Here is a 19,135-nt window from a genome sequence, read left to right on the forward strand (position 1 = left end):
TCTAAATTTGTTGTAACTTATATATAATAGTTTTTTGTAATGTTTAATATTATCCCATTATTTTTGAAAAAATTTGGTCACGTTTTTGAAATAAATTATTTTTAATTAATAACAAAATTAAATTTTATCATTGCTAAATTTAACCAATTAGTAAATTAAAATTAATAACTAAATTTAAGCAATAAATGAATTAAAATTAATCATTAAAATATTATGTGAATTCATTTGTTTTATCATTGCAAAAAAATTATTTTTATTAAAACAATTTGTAATCCATACGTACGTCAGCTTTTTTTGGCACTCATCTCATTTTCCGACGATGAAAACCAACCAAAAATTACTGTATACTTCTAAAAAATTCATGTACACCACCGGAGACCAAATATTCTTTTAAACCGCCCTTAACGGAAGTAACTTACTATGAAAAATTTACAAAAAAAAAATGATACTACAAAAATAAAAAAATGTAACTACTATTTATAACCAAAAATACCATTATAATATTTTGGGTATTTTGGTAAATTGCTGGATGCCCCAACAAAAATGGTGAATGTCCCAAGCAACTCTCAAATGTTAACAAAGAAATAAAAATGATATTAAAAGTAGAAGTACAAGTTAAAGGTCATCCATCTTACAACAGAAAAGTCAAAAACTTTGATGTGCCGCGAAACGTAGCAAACAAATCATCATCACGGTCAAACTCTATTATGAATTAAGAAAATTTATTCGGTCTAACTTCTACATATTAAAACAACAATAAAATCAAATCAAGAAAAAGGATAGCAACTTCTAAATAAAAACTTGTCTGTCAAATTAATTTGACTCCCGTTCATTCTTCCGGGAAAATACCCCCGTGTCCTAAAAATATTTGAATGGATATTTGAAATGACAGACTTGACAACTATACCTGTAGCGTGTGAAAGTTGTCAAGACTGACTGAAAATCTTCAAGAAACTTCATTAAGTAAGTTGGCATTCCTTTTTTTTATTAATTTAAGAACAATAGGAATACTAAAATGATGTTAGCACTTCATAATCTTACTAGAAAAATTACACAAGCAGCAAAGACCAAAGAGATTTACACTACAAAAAAGCGCGAAGGTTTCTTTACAAAAACTTCAGTGGTCTGGTGTTCACTAAGCTCGAGAGATCATTGCTCACCATTGCTGATACAATCTGAAAATGGAAATGACCTATAGTCAAGGAGTGAAGTTTCATACTGATGAAGTAATCAGAGGAAGATTATTATTTCTGACTAAGTCCTCCCTCCTCTCGGACGCAGGACGAAGTTTCCAGCAACAATCTAACCGAAGCCTTGTCAGCATTTAAAAGTTTTTGGTAATTGAAGGCAAGCTATCAACTTTAGTTCCTCTTAGGTGTAACTTTTCTAAAGACACTAAGTGCCCAATTGATGATGACAATTCACTTATATTGGTCTCCTAAAAACTTGTAAGCAAAAGTGTCTGTTCCTTACAACATTTCAAATCTTATTTTATCAAATTAAATTAAGGGTAACCATCTTTTTGCCTTTTCTAATGTTTTGGGTTGAATTAGAAAATGAGGAGATATCATAATCAAAATGTTGATATCACAAGTTAAAATAGGAAAAATGTTAACAACAAAGTTAAGTATCAATGCCACAGAACTTGTACTCCAAGTTCTATACATTGTAAATTCATATATAGATTATAAAAAAATACTTAAATTTATATCGTGTTTCCCTTTTCAACATAACTAGCAACAGAATTACAATGAATTAATTTTGTTTTACCAAATTAAACACAAATTAGCTATAAAGGAGCATTAGTCAGAAAACAAAGACTCTTGTAAATATACTAGGCAGCAAAGGAAAGACACTACAATATCTTTCTTGGTAGACCAAACCACATTATTGCAGAGTACCATTTGTTTTTAATATAAGAGTATGACTTTCTCAAGATAATCCTAATTATAGAAGGTAAATTATGAAATTGACATAATATACACAAAGAAGAAACTTCTATATTTAGTTAAATTGAGTGATAATAAAATGTCAACATGTTAAATACTTTACGACAATATATAGTTTCAGTCCTTCACCCAGCAGTGAATATGTCATACATCCTCATGCCTCAGTACTAAAATGATTTAAACTTGTTGCCAGATATATCAGATTGGGCGCATATATATATATATATATATATATATATATATATATATAAATTAAAGAATCACAAAACGATACTAACAGTAACAGAGATAGACCGGAAGAAAAGAGCAAGAAATCAATGCAAGTACACCTATGTAAAAGAAGCCCAAAATAGATAAATAAATGCTAAGTAGTTGAAACTTGAAACCATACAATGGGCACAAATCAGCTATTAGTAGCAGCTATCCAAAGAAAGAAGGGTGTAACAAGGTACTAACTTTCATATATAAAACAACATCAACAATATGCTTCAAGACACGTGGTCCTGCTATATCTCCAGATTTGGTCACATGTCCAATCTGAAATATGAAAGAAAAACTAATGCCAACAATTCAAGGGCCATAATAATAGACATGCCCACAGAAATATTACAAATGAAATCTACACAAGCAACAATAATTATATGATCTGCTATTTCAGGGCCATCAAGTTAGTGTGTTAGTAGATCAATTTGCCGTCTAAATATAATTCACAAAATTGATAGAGGTGTGTTCACCAAAAAAACTGAGATGTTAGTTGTTTTTGCAAATCGATTCAAGGCTGCAATAGATTTCTTCGCCTGTCACACACCAATACAAAGTCATGTATGATGTACCACAAAACCGGTAATAATAAAGTAAATAACAAGTCAAAACAAAATCCAAAAAGACATTCATATTTCAAATACAAGACATCTTAAACATTCAATAAAGAATATGGGTGTTGCTTAGAGAGAACAAAAGAGGTTGAGGGTTCAAAGTTCAAAACACTCTTGATTTAGAGTAAAAGAGAAAATAACGGAGGATGGGTGTCACCAGAAATACTGCATGATGTGGATGCGTGTTGGTCGAAGTCAAACAGCATGGGTGTCACACAATTGGTAAAAGCATGGGAAACTACATCTGATTAGGGGTTTTTGAATATTCTAAAAAAGAGGGGGGATAACAACTTTGCTCCTAATTTCACACACATCACTCAGTGAGTCACAGTTTTGAGTTCGTGAAGAACCCTAGGGGTCTCAAGCTCTTCCTCTCAGTCGTGCTGGCGGTCGTCCCGACAAAGTGCGTGGTTCCCATGTGTGGCTTCATTCCCAAGGTGGAGTGGAAGCGAAGGCTGGTGCTAGCGAGCCCGCGGAGGACAATGGCGCGTCCATGCCGCCACGGCACAGGAGCTGCTGCGAATTTGTGGGGAGATGCAGGGGAGGTACGAGGAGGTAGAGGTGCGCTGCTGGTGGCGCACTGGCGGACCTGGCCGTCACTGAGGGGTGCTTGTTCGAGGGCCACGACGGAGATTTCGGGTAGGCGTTGGAGGTTCTTGATGGCTTTTCCTCTGCTCTCTCTAGAACCTTCAGCTGAGTGACGATGACCTCATGGAAAGACGGAGGCTTTTGAAAATAACGTCTTTGAATACTTATATAGACGACGGTCTTAAATTAAAAATCATCCTTGATTTACTGTTTCATCTGTATAAGGGCGGTTTTCCTGAAAACCGTGTTTGAAATATTTCTTATATTTATAAAAATGTTACGGCTTTGAAAATAGAGACGGTTTTGAAGGGATTGTCCTTGAACTTGCATTGTTGAAGCTATTTTTTAGTAGTGAATTAATCTTTCTCCTTTGGCTTACACAAGGAACTCCAAGCCTTCCAATGAACCTTTCTTATTGAATATGTATCCTCCCAAAGAAAGTTTCTACAAGTTTGATCAAACTTGTCACAAACATATCTTGGAATAAACTTAGATTGTGGTATACAAAGGTAAGGCACTTAACACAAATTTAGTAAGAGTCAACGTCCCTAAAATGAAAGAAAGTCCTAGCCTTCCAAACATTCAACCTTTGATGGACCTTTTCAATTATATGATTATAAGAGCTTCTAGACACTCTTCTATGATGAAGCTTGATCTCCAAATATTTTTCAAAATCATCCATTCTTTGAAACCCAATAGATTGACTAGTCTCTTCCCTAACCCTCCAATTCACATTATGAGAGAAGAAAATTCTAGTCTTGTCATTACTAACCTTCTCACTTGAGTTATTGCAAAAGAAATCAAGGCAAGTTGAAGTTACCTCTACTTGCTCCATGGAGGCTTCTACAAAAATAATAAGGTCATCAACAAAAGCAAGGTGAGATAACTTGGGGGGTTTCCTTCCCACTTGGATAGGCTTCCATAGCTCATTATCCACTGCAACAGAAATCAACTGACTCAAACGCTTCATGCATGACACAAACATATAAGGGGATAATAGATCCCCTTGTTTAATCCCTCCAGTAGGAGAAAGAGCATCCAAAGCCACCCTCCAAATCATCTAAATAGATGAAGAAGAGATGTAATTAAAGACCACATCAATGAAAGAAGAGGACAACCTAATTTCCTTCGGAGTATCAACTATGAAATCCCAATTAAGCCTATCATATGCCTTTTCCAAATCAATCTTAATGGACATCCATAAGCCTTTCATATGCCTTTTTTGTTTCTCATAGAATGTATGATCTCTTGCATGATAATAATATTATCCTGACTTTGTCTTATTGGAACAAAATGACACTGAGTAGGGATCACTGTTTTATCAATCACCCTTCTAAGCCTAGAAGCTAGAACCTTGGTAAAGGCTTTATAAGATACATTGCATAAACTTATAGGCCTAAACTAGTGCAAGCGACAAGCATCATCAACCTTTGGAATAAAAAGTATTATTAAAGATCTCACTTTAGAAGGATTTGTAAACAAACCCTTAATGAGAGAACATAATGAAGGCCCTACCACATCCCATTGGCTTTGATAGAATAATGCTTGGAACTTATCCTCACTCGGAACTTTAAAACTTCCCACAATGAAAATAGCTTGTTTGATCTTTTCATCCATCTCTTTTCCCATCATCTCCAATTCCAAGGGATCCAAACTAGGAAACTTGCCTTTAAGGAAAAACTGTTCATGGTCCATTTTCTCTTAAAATAAAGCTTTATAGAAAGTTGTCATCATTTCTTCTATCACACTGGACTTAGTTACCCATTCTCCCCTTTCATCCATTAGCCTCTCAATAGAATTGTTTTGCTTGATGACAATGGTTGTTCAATGGAAATATCTTGAGTTTCTATCTGCAAATTTCAAGCATTTGCATTAGGATTTCTGAAACCATAGCATCTCTTCTTGGAATAAAATCTCCTCCAAATCCTTCTATAGCTCCTTTTGAAGACTATTAAGAAACTCACTAGGCCCTCTACAAAGCCTTTTCAATACCTCTCAACCTCCTATAAATCTCTAAATTCCTTCAAAAAAATGTCCCCAAAGACATTTTTATTCCATTCTTTCAGTGCACCTTAGTGAACTCCCCCAAATAGTCGTTCCATTGTTTATCTTGTTTCCAATTATTTCTAATGAAAGACTCAAAACCATCATAGGGCAACCAAGCTGCCTGATATCTAAAAGGATGCCTCCTTCATAGGTCTCCCCACATTAAAATTAATATGAAGAGGTCCATGGTCTGACTTATAATAGAAAAGAGAAGTAACCTTAGCTCTCGGATACTTAAGCCTTCAATCTTTATTAATGAGGACCCTATCCAATCTTACTTGAAGATTACCCCTCTTCCTAGTAAATTTTTGCTCCTCATAACCAACATCAAGTAACTTGCACCACTTCATTGTCTCCTTGAAAGCTCTCATATTTGTAGTACTGGGACAAGCAACACCTCTTTGCCTCTCATTATCATACAAGATAGCATTAAAATCTCCCATGATTGACTGCATAGCCATCATACTATCACTACACCTCTTCAAAAAAATTGACAACAAATTCCTACATGCAAGAATAGGGCTCCCAGAGATCGCAGTAAACCACGAATCTTCCACTCCATGCCTCACCTCCATAAGAATAAACTAAGAATCTGATTCCAACACATTAATATTCCAATATATGGAATTCCACAAGCACCGTAAATCTCCAAATTGATCATTGTTTATCTTGTCTCCAATTATTTCTAATGAAAAACTTAAAACCATCATGGGACAATCAAGCTGCCTAAAATCTAAAAGGATGCCTCCCTTAGTTCATAGGTTTCCCCTCATAAAAATTAATATGAAGAGGTCTATGGTCTGAGTTATAATAGAAAAGATAAGTAACCTTAGTTCTCGGATACATAAGTCTTCAATGTTGATTAATGAGAACCCTATCTAATCTCACTTAAAGATCACGCCTCTTCCATTTAAATTTTTGCCCCTTATAACCAACATCAAGTGACTTACACCACTTCATTGCCTCCTTGAAAGCTCTTATCCCTGTAGTATTTGGACGAGCAACACCTACTTGCCTCTCATTATCATACAAGATAGCATTAAAATGTCCCATGACTACCTACGGAGTTATTATACTATCACTACACCTCTTCAAAAAATTTGACAACAAATTCCTACATTCATGAATAGGGCTCCCATAGACTGTAGTAAACCATGACTCTTCCACTCCATGCCTCACCTCCATATGAATAAACTAAGAATCTGATTCCAACATTTGGAATTCCACAAGCACCATAAACCTCCATATTAGCCATTTAAGCTTGACCATATAATGAGAGTCAAATCCCATCCTCCTAATGATAGCTGTAAGGACCTAGCTTATTGGGATATGAACTTAGCTAGCTTATGTTTGAAAACAGAAAAGTGATCTTTGTTTACTAAGGTTAAAAAAAAAATACAAGTAATTTTTTTTGGGATATTTAAGACCTTGTATTTCAGCTTATAAAACATGAAACATGTGAAAAGAGTGTACATGCATATAATTACGCAGTGAAAAATTAAATTAAAAAAAAAGATTGATAACTAATAATGACCATGTCCACAAGTACTTCATAAGTAGTTATTATATCTCAAAACTTTCATAGAATGTCATGGAAATATAAGCAAATACAAATCTCATTATAATTAAATAAAAGTTAAGTAAAACTTGAAGGTGGATTCACTATTTGTTAATACCTGATAAATAATTGAATATGGGGTATTGGGAAGGGGAATCCAACAAATAAACACTCATAATAAACTTCACCCAATCACAATCACCTACTAGAAGTAGCATAAATATAATAACTAAGGTGTCTATCCTAGAGTTATTCTTTTTATCTAGATACTCATAACAAATGGTATCTTGATGCAAAGGGTCTTCTCATAAGATATCCCATCTTCCTAGTCATCTTGAGCCTTCTGTCTTCTAGATCTGAGAATGGTCTTCTTGCCACACTACTTATTTATCCACTGCTTGCAATCAAGCAGGGCCACAATCAAGAAACAAAAAGGGGAGGGGGGGGGGAGGGGTGAGATATGAAGCCAATGGGCATGCAACATAGATAACATGATAAAGTAGGGAATGCCATTGTCTCTAGTAGTAATCCCCTACATATAGTCACAATTTGCACTAATAATTATTTTTCATTGATCACTAGGCCGCGAATAGATAACTCACAACCGAATCCTAATCCAACCCACATCAAACATAATACAATAGTTATTGGACAAGTGGCCTCAATAACTTAAGAGGAGGGATGAATTAAGTCTCACTAACAAACTTTTAACCCTCTTCTAAATGATAGACTCAGAATGTAGAAGAAGAAGCAACAATCAATTTAATAATGTTCTTTAAACATGCAAGAAAAAATTGATTGCAATAAAATAAATGAGATAAAGGAAGAGAGAAATGTCAACTCAATTTATACTGGTTTGGCCACTTCCCGTGCCTACATCCAGTCCTCAAGTAACCCACTTGAGATTTTCCACTCTCTTTGTAAAAATCCTTTTACAAAGCCTAAATCACACAGGGACAACCCTTCCCTTGTGTTCAGGAATCCTTACAACTTAAGAGACCCTCGGTCCCTTAATCAATCTCTTTGAATAAGAAGAAGATAGAAAAATTCTTTCTTTAAGAGAAAGATATTACAATTGAAGTTCCTGGATGAACTCTTCAATAAATTTGCAAGTGTCTGCCCAAGAGTTTTTGAGAGAGCATTTGGCAATGAAGTTTTATTGGAATATCTCTCTCTTGCTTTTTGAAGTCAGACACACATATATATAGGTCCTTCGTGTCTTTTCAAAATGGTTTGAAGAGATGTGTCGTTTCAAAAAGTTTTTTCTAAAATTCTTCACTGGTAATCGATTACAGGTTTCTGGTAATCAATTACACAATTATATTTTGAAGGGTCATGACTTTTGAATTTGAATTTCCAGAGTTTCGTTGCTAGTAATCGATTACAAACATCTAGTAATCGATTACAGGTTCAAAATTCAAATTCAAAACCCTTTTTAACAGCTATTTTTCAAACTTGTCTATTGGTAATCGATTACACTGATTGGTAATCGATTACCAAAGCCTTGCATATCTTGGAAACACTTTGTTTTGAGGCAAGACTTGATCTTAAAGTAATCTTGAAGCAAGGCTTTGTTTGTTGAAGCAATCTTGTATTAATCTTGAAGCAATGCTTATCCTTTGTAGCAACCTTGTTTGATTCTTCTTTGACATCATCAAAATTTATGTATTCATACATTCACATTAGTCACCATAGCAACATAGAGAGACTACCATCACGTTAAATGATTATACTACAATATAGGATCCAAGTATAGGTCACTATTATCATTCATGGTCACAGTTCTCTAAGCATAATCAATTTTCTACCAAACATAACACTTCAAGCACCAATACCATCCTACAAGCAATGTCATCTCATTTAGCAACTACATGGAATAATAAAATCCAACTACAGAATACATCTAGCCACATGTGTGTCCAATCATTCAAAAGCGGTTAGGCACCTAGCTAGTATGAATGCCATGCATGATCCTACAATCACTTAGTAATTATCTTATGATTAATGCATGATACATGCTAGTACCTGAAGATAGTATTTATACGGCACCCTTAGCACTAAGTCATAGAATAACCCAGAGACTTGGGGTGGCACTAAGCTTGGATATGGCACCTATCCATTGGTGGACACTGAGTCCTGAAATGTCATTATGCACGATGAATTATTAAGTCTTTTCCTTTATTAGCAACCACGATGAGAGGACAAGAGATGGGTTTTAGGAGATAAGCCATTATCTATGAAACATATATCTTTTAACAAATAATTTTCCTTATTCTTAAAATCTTTCATAAAATTTCCATAGCATGATTATTTGTATAGTAATTTCATTAGAAAAAATCAAAATAGATAACATATGAGAAAAGAGTCTTGAAGGGAACCTGGACTTTGGCCAAAGGTTTAGGCACCCACTTACTTGTAAATACTTATTTTACAAGTCATGAGACAAAATATTCTAAAAGAAATGGTTGGTGAGGAAGAATTTAAATTCATGGACACCTATTCCCGAGCAAGGTTTTTCCAAAAATGTTTTGCTGATGATATCATGGGAAATAGTGGACTGGAAAGGTTTTCAAACCAAATCTACCATTTTCGTTGTCATCCTGAGTAATTTGTGCACAGTTATCTACTTACACAATTGATTATTAGTTATCTACTCATAATTATCTATAGGATTCAATCTACAAAAGAGTAAAATCAATCAAGCTAGGCATGTCACTTATTCTAAACCATTTTTCAAATTTATAGTCGTGATAATCAAGGTGTAATCAGTAGTTCACCACAAATGCACTAAATTCCACACACACACACGGGGAATCAATCTGATTAATAAGCATGTACAATGTACACAAGAAAGAAATAAAAAAAACATTTCAGTCAAGTATCTCACTTATATTCCTAGTCACACCTTAATTTAATAATCATGACAGATATAGTACTATAGACAGTGTACCAATGAGTTGTAAAATAAGATCACTAATAACCATAAAGGAATTCATAGTACTCTAAACATCATAGTGGTAGAGATTCATCCAATATAAGCACATCAATTGTCTTTATACACATACACTACTAGAAAAACAAACTTTTACGATGCATATTCGACATCGGCCGTGCAAAACCATCTTAGAAGAATAGGTAGTGGCATTTTTGTAATTATCAATTACAAAACGACGACAGTGGAACGGAACCCGTCTTCAAATAATTAATACAACAACGGGTGGTGTTACGACCATCGTAGAAATGAAAAATCCACGACGTTGATCAATAACACCATCGTCGAATTGAAAGTCACATTTTTAAACATTCGTGCCTGAAGTCCTGTCCTAGCTTAGACATTCACAGAGTTGCTTTTTTCCCCCTTAACTGAAGAACGTCCTTCATCACTCCCCTACACGCGTAGCTTAGACACTTTTATCCTCCATCACGTCCCCCTAGCTCAGACATTTTTGTTGTACGTTTGTTCTGAAACTGCCCCACGCCTGGAACGTACAATTTTGTGCCACTGTCTATCATCATCACCTTTGAGGTTAGTTTTTAGCCTCTCTATATCGCCTGTAAGTTCCATGCTTTACGGGGTTGAATGGGTTATGAATTTCTACGGGCTGAATACATCATTTGAATGGGCTTGTTCAATGTACACCCAAACTGTATTTTCTTTTTATTTCATGGTATTTCAGCTATGTATGATAATTACTAAATGATTGATTGAAGTATTTTAGCTACTAACTTACTGGTTGAAGACCATAGACTGAAATCTTTTTTAAAACAAATTGCACAAAGTACGTTGTCCATGTAGTGTTTATGCAAAATAGGTACATTAGACTTGGGTTTGAGTCCACCATATAAGTACCCCACAAGGCTCTTGGCACTAAAACTATTATTTTTCACCACTGTTGTAGGGAAAGCATAAGTTTTAACAAAAATTCAACAACTTTGCATCTGATAAGAGTTTATTATTAGAATTTGCAATCAAACCAGTCTCAATTTGATAGAAAATTTGATTTCCATCAAGTTCTAGGAATTGTATGACTTCGCACAAATGAAAAACTGTTACTAGTGCTACTTTTAGTGCTAGGTTGATCCTTTAAAATTATTGTGCAGTTTTTCTTTCAATGACATTGGTCTGTCTGCCTATAAATCATTCAACATTAAAAAACCCTCTGAGGTTGCACAAGCTTTGGATGCACAAACACAATCCTTCCAATGGAAACCATGTTTCTTGGATCATTATCATGTGGTGTAGCCACGATTAAATGAAAAAAATAATATTGGATAACAGATAATTGCTGCCCAAAACACTATTCGGTTTATTTGTCATAAGTGGTGAGATACATAGAAAGTAAAGGATTACATTTATAGAGGGAGATGTACAAGAGATAATTAGCTAGGTAGATTCTTATAGAGAACTAACTAATATAGTTTTCTAGGTAAGCATGTTGAAGGTGGTTTTATATTTTATACATTATGGACTAATGAGAATAATGTTGATACTAATTCCTTGTATTATTTATGCATATCTTCTTTCTCACTACTTGAATGTTTTTCATGGTATTGTTGTGTTGTGTACAAAAAGAGAAATTATGGTGTGTGTAGCCGACTATGTGATCTGGCTCCCACTGTAGATTGAAAGTGACTTACTACCTGTCTCTTGCTGATGGTAAGTTCAAGTTGATTATGTTGAACAAGTGGCCTCAATAACTTAAAAGGAGGGGTGAATTAAGTTTTAAAATTTTCAACTAACAAATTTGTAATCCCCTTTTAAATGATATATGATAGGCTCAGAATGCAGAAGAAGAAGCGGCAATTAAGTTAATCGATGTTCTTTAAACATGCAAGACAAAACCAATTGCAATAAAATAAACGAGATAAGGGAAGAGAGAATTGCAAACTCGATTTATACTGGTTCGGCCACTTCCCATGCCTACGTCCAGTCCTCAAGTAACCCACTTGAGATTTTCCACTATCTTTGTAAATCCTTTACGATCTTTGAACACCCCTTGGGATACCTCACCCTTGTGTTCAAGATTCTCACACACCAAGAGACAAACAGTCTCTTGAATACAATTGGGTTTATAAGATGTTCAGAATAATTTCTCTCTTATAGAGTAGATGATACAATTTGAAGTTTCTAGAAGAATTCTCAATAATTTGCAAGTGTTTGGCCAAAGTTGTTTAGAGAGATTTTGTCAATTAAGTTCTCTGAAAATGCTCTCTCTTATTTTCGAAGTAAGGACACATATATATAGGCCCATTGTGCCTGTTTAAAACAATTTAAAGAGATGTGTTTTTTCAAAAAGTTTTTCTAAAACTTTTTCACTAGTAATCGATTACAAAATTTTGGTAATCGATTACACAGTTATATTTTGAAGAGTCATGACTTTTCAAAAGTTTTTCTGAGATCTCTTCACTGATAATCAATTACAAGATTCTGGTAATCGATTACACAGACCAAAATTCAAACAAGTTTGAGCCATTATTCCACCAGTTCAAAATTTCAAAGTCATGTACACAATCTCTCTGGTAATCGATTACAGGAACCTGGTAATTGATTACCAGTTCAAAAAGATATTATTTTGAACTGATTTGACTTTGAGAAAGGAATTTTGATAAAAGACTTTGAGGCCAAACTATAGCAATAAAAATGAGATTCTTTTAACAAATTGACTAAGTCCTTATCTTAGATTTTCTAGATCTTGTTTGTTTACTTGAATCAATATGTGCTCATCAAATAAACTTTTTGGCATCACCAAAACTTGCATGATATGCATTCGCATCCTCGCCTTTTTTTATGATGACAACCATCTATATGTAAGGAGTAAAGAGAGAAATAATAATATCCATTTGGGTCATTCACTCCCCCTTGCTTTTTCAGTGATTGCTTATATGAAAAAGTTTAAGACTTGATGAAAAAATTATATATAAAAACTTTTTCAATTAAAATGGATAATAAGTGTATCTCATCTATCTCTAAAATATTTGCAATACTTGTATAAAAAATATATAATTCTCTTTGCCATCTATCTCCCCCGTTGGCAACATAAAAAACAAATTAGGAGCAGAGACAAGAAAAGCATACAATGATTATAATAAGTAAGATACCACACCATACCATACCATTCAAAGTACCATCAAACAGAATAATAGTAAGCAATGTAACATAAACAAGTCTAAAAGTATAAAGGACTAAAGTACTAAAATAACCTAATGCAATAAGTTTGAAATTCTAAAGTATGAAACAACCTAATGTAATTGAAACAAGTCTTAGAGTTCTAATAAGGATGATAACTAAAGGTAAGGCCAAGGATCGATTGGAGGAAAAGATCATAGGTAATTGTATCGACTAGGAATCTAAGTCAGATTGGTCAATAATTCCTAATTCTCTTCTAATGGTAAAGAAACTTTCTTTAGGTAGAGGTTTGGTAAAGATATCGGCCAATTGATTCTTTGTTTCAACAAATTCTAGTATGCAATCACCCTTTTGAACATGATCTCTAAGAAAGTGATGCCTAATTTCAATATGTTTTATTCTAGAGTGCGGAATATGATTTTTGGATAGGTTGATTGCACTCGTATTGTCACAATGGATAGGAATATGATCAAGCATTAAACCATAATCAAAGAGTTGTTGTCTCATCCATAGGATTTGTGCACAGCAACTTCCAGTAGAAATATATTCTGCTTCTGCAGTTGATAAAGCAACATTATTTTTCTTTTTGCTATGCCATGATACTAGTGTTGAACCAATAAAGTGGCAAGTCCCACTAGTTATAAGAATCAGAGTATCCTACTAAGTTATAAGAATAATTCTTAGGATACCATAAGCCTAAATTTATAGTGCCTAGTAAATATCTCATTATCCTTTTGATGACACTTAAGTGGGATTCTTTGGGATTAGTTTGATATCTAGCACACATGCAAACACTAAACATAATATCTGGTCTACTTGCTGATAAATAATGAAGAGATCTGATCATACCTCTATATCTCTTTATATCTACTGATCGACCAGCTTCATCTTTATCCAAGTAGCAATTCGTACTCACAGGGGTGGCCATTTGTTTAGCATTTTCCATTCCAAACCTCCTAAGTAATTCTTTGCAGTATTTTGTTTGACTAATAAAAATTCCATTCTTGGTTTGTTTTATTTGTAGTCCAAGAAAGAAATTCAACTCACCCATCATGGACATTTCAAATTCACTTTGCATATCATTAGAGAACTCTTTGCACAAGCAATCATTAGTAGCACCAAAGATTATATCATCTACATAAATTTGAACTAAGAGAATATCATGCATTTTTCTTTTAATAAAAAGTGTGGTATCAACCTTTCCTCTAGTGAAGCCCTTTTCTAAAAGAAATTTGCTCAATCGTTCATACCAAGCCCTAGGGGCTTGTTTTAAACCATATAGAGCCCTTCTCAATTTATAAACATGATTGGGGAAATCTGAATTTTCAAATTTAGGAGGTTGATCAGCATACACTTCTTCTTGAATAAATCCATTTAAAAATGCACTTTTAACATCCATTTGATAAAGTTTGAAATACATTATTGATGCAAAGGCAAGTAACATTCTAATAGCTTCAAGTCTAGCTACTGGCGCATAAGTTTCTTCATAATCTATCCTTCTTCTTGGTTATATCTTTTAGCCACTAATCTAGCCTTATTTCTAATGACTATTCCATGTTCATCCAATTTATTTCTAAATACCCATTTAGTTCCAATAATTGGATGATTATTAGGTCTATCAACTAATTCCCATACTTGATTTATTTCAAATTGATTTAATTCTTCTTGCATAGCAATAATCCAATGTTCATCAATTATGGCTTCATTTATGTTTTTAGGTTCAATTAAAGAGACAAAAGCCATGTTATTGCATGCATCTTTAAGAGAGTGTCGAGTTGCTACCCCTTTTGAGATGTCACCCATGATATTGTCAAGAGAGTGATACCTTGAAGTTCTCCACTCCCTTGGAAGATCCATGTTTATTTGATTTTCTTTGGATTGAGAATCTTTGCTATTTCCTTCTTCTTTGTTTTTGTGGACTTCTTCATGAATATGTGTATCTTCCAAAGTATCTGTAATATCATCAAGTATATTCTTTCTTGGCCTAATAGAGTTAGTCTCATCAAAAGCAACATGAATTGATTCTTCAATAGTCGTAGTTCTTTTATTATAAATTCTAAAAGCTTTACTATTCAAAGAATAGTCAAGGAATATACCTTCATCTGACTTTGCTTCAAACATTCCCAAGTCCTCTTTTCCATTATTTAACATAAAGCATTTACATCCCAAAACATGAAGATGAGAATATTTGGTTTTCTCCCCTTATATAGTTCATATGGTGTTTTCTTTAAAATAGGTCTAATTAATACTCTATTCATTATATAACATGCAGTATTAACAGCCTCGGCCCAAAAATATTTAGGAAGATTTGTATCATTAAGCATGGTTCTGGTTAATTCTTCTAATGATTTATTTTTCCTCTTAACTACTCCATTTTCTTAAGGGGTTCTATGTGCAGAAAAATTATGTTCTATCCCATTTTTATCACAAAATAATTCAAAATCTTTATTCCTAAATTCCCCTCCATGATCACTTCTAATGGATGAAATGTTGAGATTTTTCTTATTTTGAATGATTTTGGCAAGTTTCTTAAAAGCATGAAATGAATCTCTTTTGTGAGCAAGAAATAGAGTCCATGTAAATCTAGAATAATCATCTACTATGACAAGAGCATAATAATTTCCACCGAAGCTCATAGTTCTAGAATGACCAAAGAGATCCATGTGCAAAAGCTGTAAGGGTTGAGTGGTTGAAACAACATTCTTTGATTTGAAAGAAACCCTTACTTGCTTTCCCTTTTGACATGCATCACACAATCTATCTTTTTCTAATTTGAGTTTTGGAAAGCCAATTACTAAGTCTTTTGAAATTAATTTATTTAAGTGTTCCATATTTATATGAGCAATTCTCCTATGCCACAACCATGATTCATCATCTTTACATGGTAAGCATTAAGCATGATTTGGGAGTTTATCTAGATTTATCATGTACACATTATTAGTCCTATGTCCTACATATTTTATTTTCTTGTCATGTTTATTTTCAATAAAGCAATTTTGAGAATCAAATGACACTAAAAAGCCTTTATCACATAATTGACTAACACTTTATACACTATGCTTAAGATCATCAACAAGTAAAACATTTTCTATGGAGGTAGAGGGATTCGTACCTATTTTTCCTACTCCAAGAATTTTACCTTTGTTGTTGTCTCCATAGGTCACATGTCTAATATTCTTGGGAGAAATATGAATACACTTTGATGCATCTCCCATCATGTGTTTGGAGCAACTGCTATCAATGTACCAAATTTGCTTCAAGGAGTCCTTCATTCATATAATCATATTTTTTATTTAGGTACCTAAATTTTCTTGGGTCCTTGAATGTTAGTTTTGACTAAAGATCCTTTTGGAACCCATACCATTTTTCCAATGCTACTACCATTCTTTCTAATATAACATGTTGATGCACTATGACCTTTCTTACCACAATAAAAGCATGTTAAGAAGGGAGAACTAGTCCTTTGAGTGGAGGCAAAGAAATTTTTATACATCTTTTGTTGATTTTCAGGATTATATCCTAATCCAGCCTTGTCAAAAACACATCTTTGTCTGCCTAATATAATATCTAAATTATTTTTACCAAGAGTAAATTTGGCAAGAGCATTTTTTAAATTACAATTTCTTCTTTAAATTTATTACAACATTCACATGAGTGAGATGCTTTATTTTTTTTCTTGTATTAAGCATTTTGTAGAAGATTGGTTTTTATCTACTTATTTTAATGTTTTAATTTCATATTAAAGATTTCCTAACTCTACATTTAATTTCAAATTTCTTTTTCTAAATTTGAAATGGTTTTCTTAGAATATGAAACTAATTTGGAAAGTTTGATAGATTCTTTATGCAAATCATTTAATGCATCTTGAAGTTCATCAAAAGAAATAGATAAATCATAGTTAGAAGATGTTACCTCTTATTCGCTTTCATAGTCTTTGGCCATGAGGCCCAGATTTACAATTTCATTTTCTAAATCACTTGATGAATCCATATCATTATCTACCCAAGTGATGTGCACTTTCTTTCCTTTCTTATCTTTGAAAGTTTTCTTGTCTGGTTTTTCCATTCTTCTTTTACAAATAGGACGATCAACTCTCAGGTGCCCAAGTTGATCGCATTCATAGCTTTTTGGAACTAAAGAGGAATCTTCTCCTTTCTTCTTTGGATTAATGTTAGATCTCCTTCGATTTCCTTTGTTCCTCATAAATTTATTGAATCTCTATACAAAGAGACTAAAATCATCATCTTCTTCTAAGTTATTTTGTTCATTCAGATCTTCTTTGTCACTTTCCTCATGAATAGAAGATAAGGCTTTGAGTGCAATTCCTTTCTTCTTTTTGTCATTCTCTTCATGTTGATGGAGTCTCATAAGTTCCATCTCATGTTCTTGAAGTTTCCCAAAGAAAGTGGCAAGAGACATGTTGGTGAGATCTTTTGATTCCACAATTGCAGCTACTTTTGGTTGTCATTGCCTGCTTAAACATCTCAACACTTTGTTAATGAGATCTTCATTAGGAAATATTTTTCCTAATGATGCAAGATGATTAACTATATGTGTAAATCTCTTTTGCATATCTTGTATGGTCTCATTTTGATTCATTTTAAGAAGTTCATATTCATGTATGAGAGTGTTTATTCTAGATCTTTTAACATCAATTGTGCCTTCATATGTTACTAGTAATGTATCCCACATTTCTTTTGCATTTTTACAGTTTGAAACTCTAAAATACTCATCCATGCCTAATGCAAAAGTAATTATATTCTTGGCTTTTAAATTATATTGAACCCTTTTCCTTTCATCTTCATCCCATTGTTCTCTAGGTTTTTCTATAGTTGCATTTCCTACTACCATTTTAGGAATGAAAGGACCAATTTCAATGGCTTCCCATATGTTTAAATCTATGGCTTCTATAAAGATTTGCATACGGGTTTTTCAATAGTGATAACCCTCACCATTAAAAATAAGAAGCCTATTAATAGAATTTCCCTCAAGAAATAGAAAGTTAGATGAGGCCATAATTATTCTTGAAGTTTTTAAACTTTAGACAAGAATCCTGCTCTGATACCACTTGTTGAACAAGTGGCCTCAATAACTTAAGAGGGGATGTGAATTAAGTTTTAAAATTTTCGACTAACAAATTTTTAATCCCCTTTTAAATGATATATGATAGGCTCAGAATGCAGAAGAAGAAGTAGCAATTAAGTTAATCGATGTTCTTTAAACATGCAAGACAAAATCAGTTGCAATAAAATAAACAAGACAAGGGAAGAGAGAATTGTAAACTCAATTTATACTAGTTCGGCCACTTCTTGTGCCTACGTTCAATCCTCAAGTAACCCACTTGAGATTTTCCACTATCTTTGTAAATCCTTTACGATCTTTGAACACACCTTGGGATCCCTCACCCTTGTATTCAAGATTCTCACACACCAAGAGACAAACAGTTTCTTGATTACAACTGGGTTTATAAGATGTACAAAATAATTTCTCTCTTATAAAGTAGATGATACAATTTGAAGTTCCTTGAAGAATTCTCAATAATTTGCAAGTGTTTGGCCAAAGTTGTTTAGAGAGATTTTGTCAATTAAGTTCTCTGAAAATGCTCTCTTGCTTTTTTTCGAAGTAAGGACACACACACACACACAAATATATATATATATATATATATATATATATATATATATATATATATATATATATATATATATATATATATAGGCCCATTGTGCCTATTTAAAAAAATTTGAAGAGATGTGTCTTTTCAAAAAGTTTTTCTGAAACTTTTTCACTGGTAATCGATTACACAATTATATTTTGAAGAGTCATGACTTTTCAAAAGTTATTCTAAGATCTCTTCACTGGTAATCGATTACAAGATTTTGGTAATCGATTACACAAACCAAAATTCAAATAAGTTTGGGACGTTATTCCACCAGCTCAATATTTCAAAAAGCCACATTCACAATCTGTCTGGTAATCGATTATAGGAACT

General features: G+C 33.3%; 1 long non-coding RNA gene across 1 annotated transcript; it reads right to left on the reverse strand.

The window, feature by feature from the left end:
* Positions 1–1,065: 1,065 nt before the first annotated feature.
* On the reverse strand, positions 1,066–3,724 carry LOC121173115 (uncharacterized). The gene is made up of 2 exons (XR_005887332.1): positions 2,406–3,724; positions 1,066–1,175 (listed from the first exon to the last, which is right to left on the reverse strand). It is a non-coding gene; the product is annotated as an uncharacterized lncRNA (long non-coding RNA).
* Between the last annotated feature and the right edge of the window lie 15,411 nt (positions 3,725–19,135).

Source organism: Glycine max, chromosome 12 (genome assembly GCF_000004515.6).
Source record: "Glycine max cultivar Williams 82 chromosome 12, Glycine_max_v4.0, whole genome shotgun sequence".
In the NCBI taxonomy this organism is placed as follows: Eukaryota; Viridiplantae; Streptophyta; class Magnoliopsida; order Fabales; family Fabaceae; genus Glycine; species Glycine max.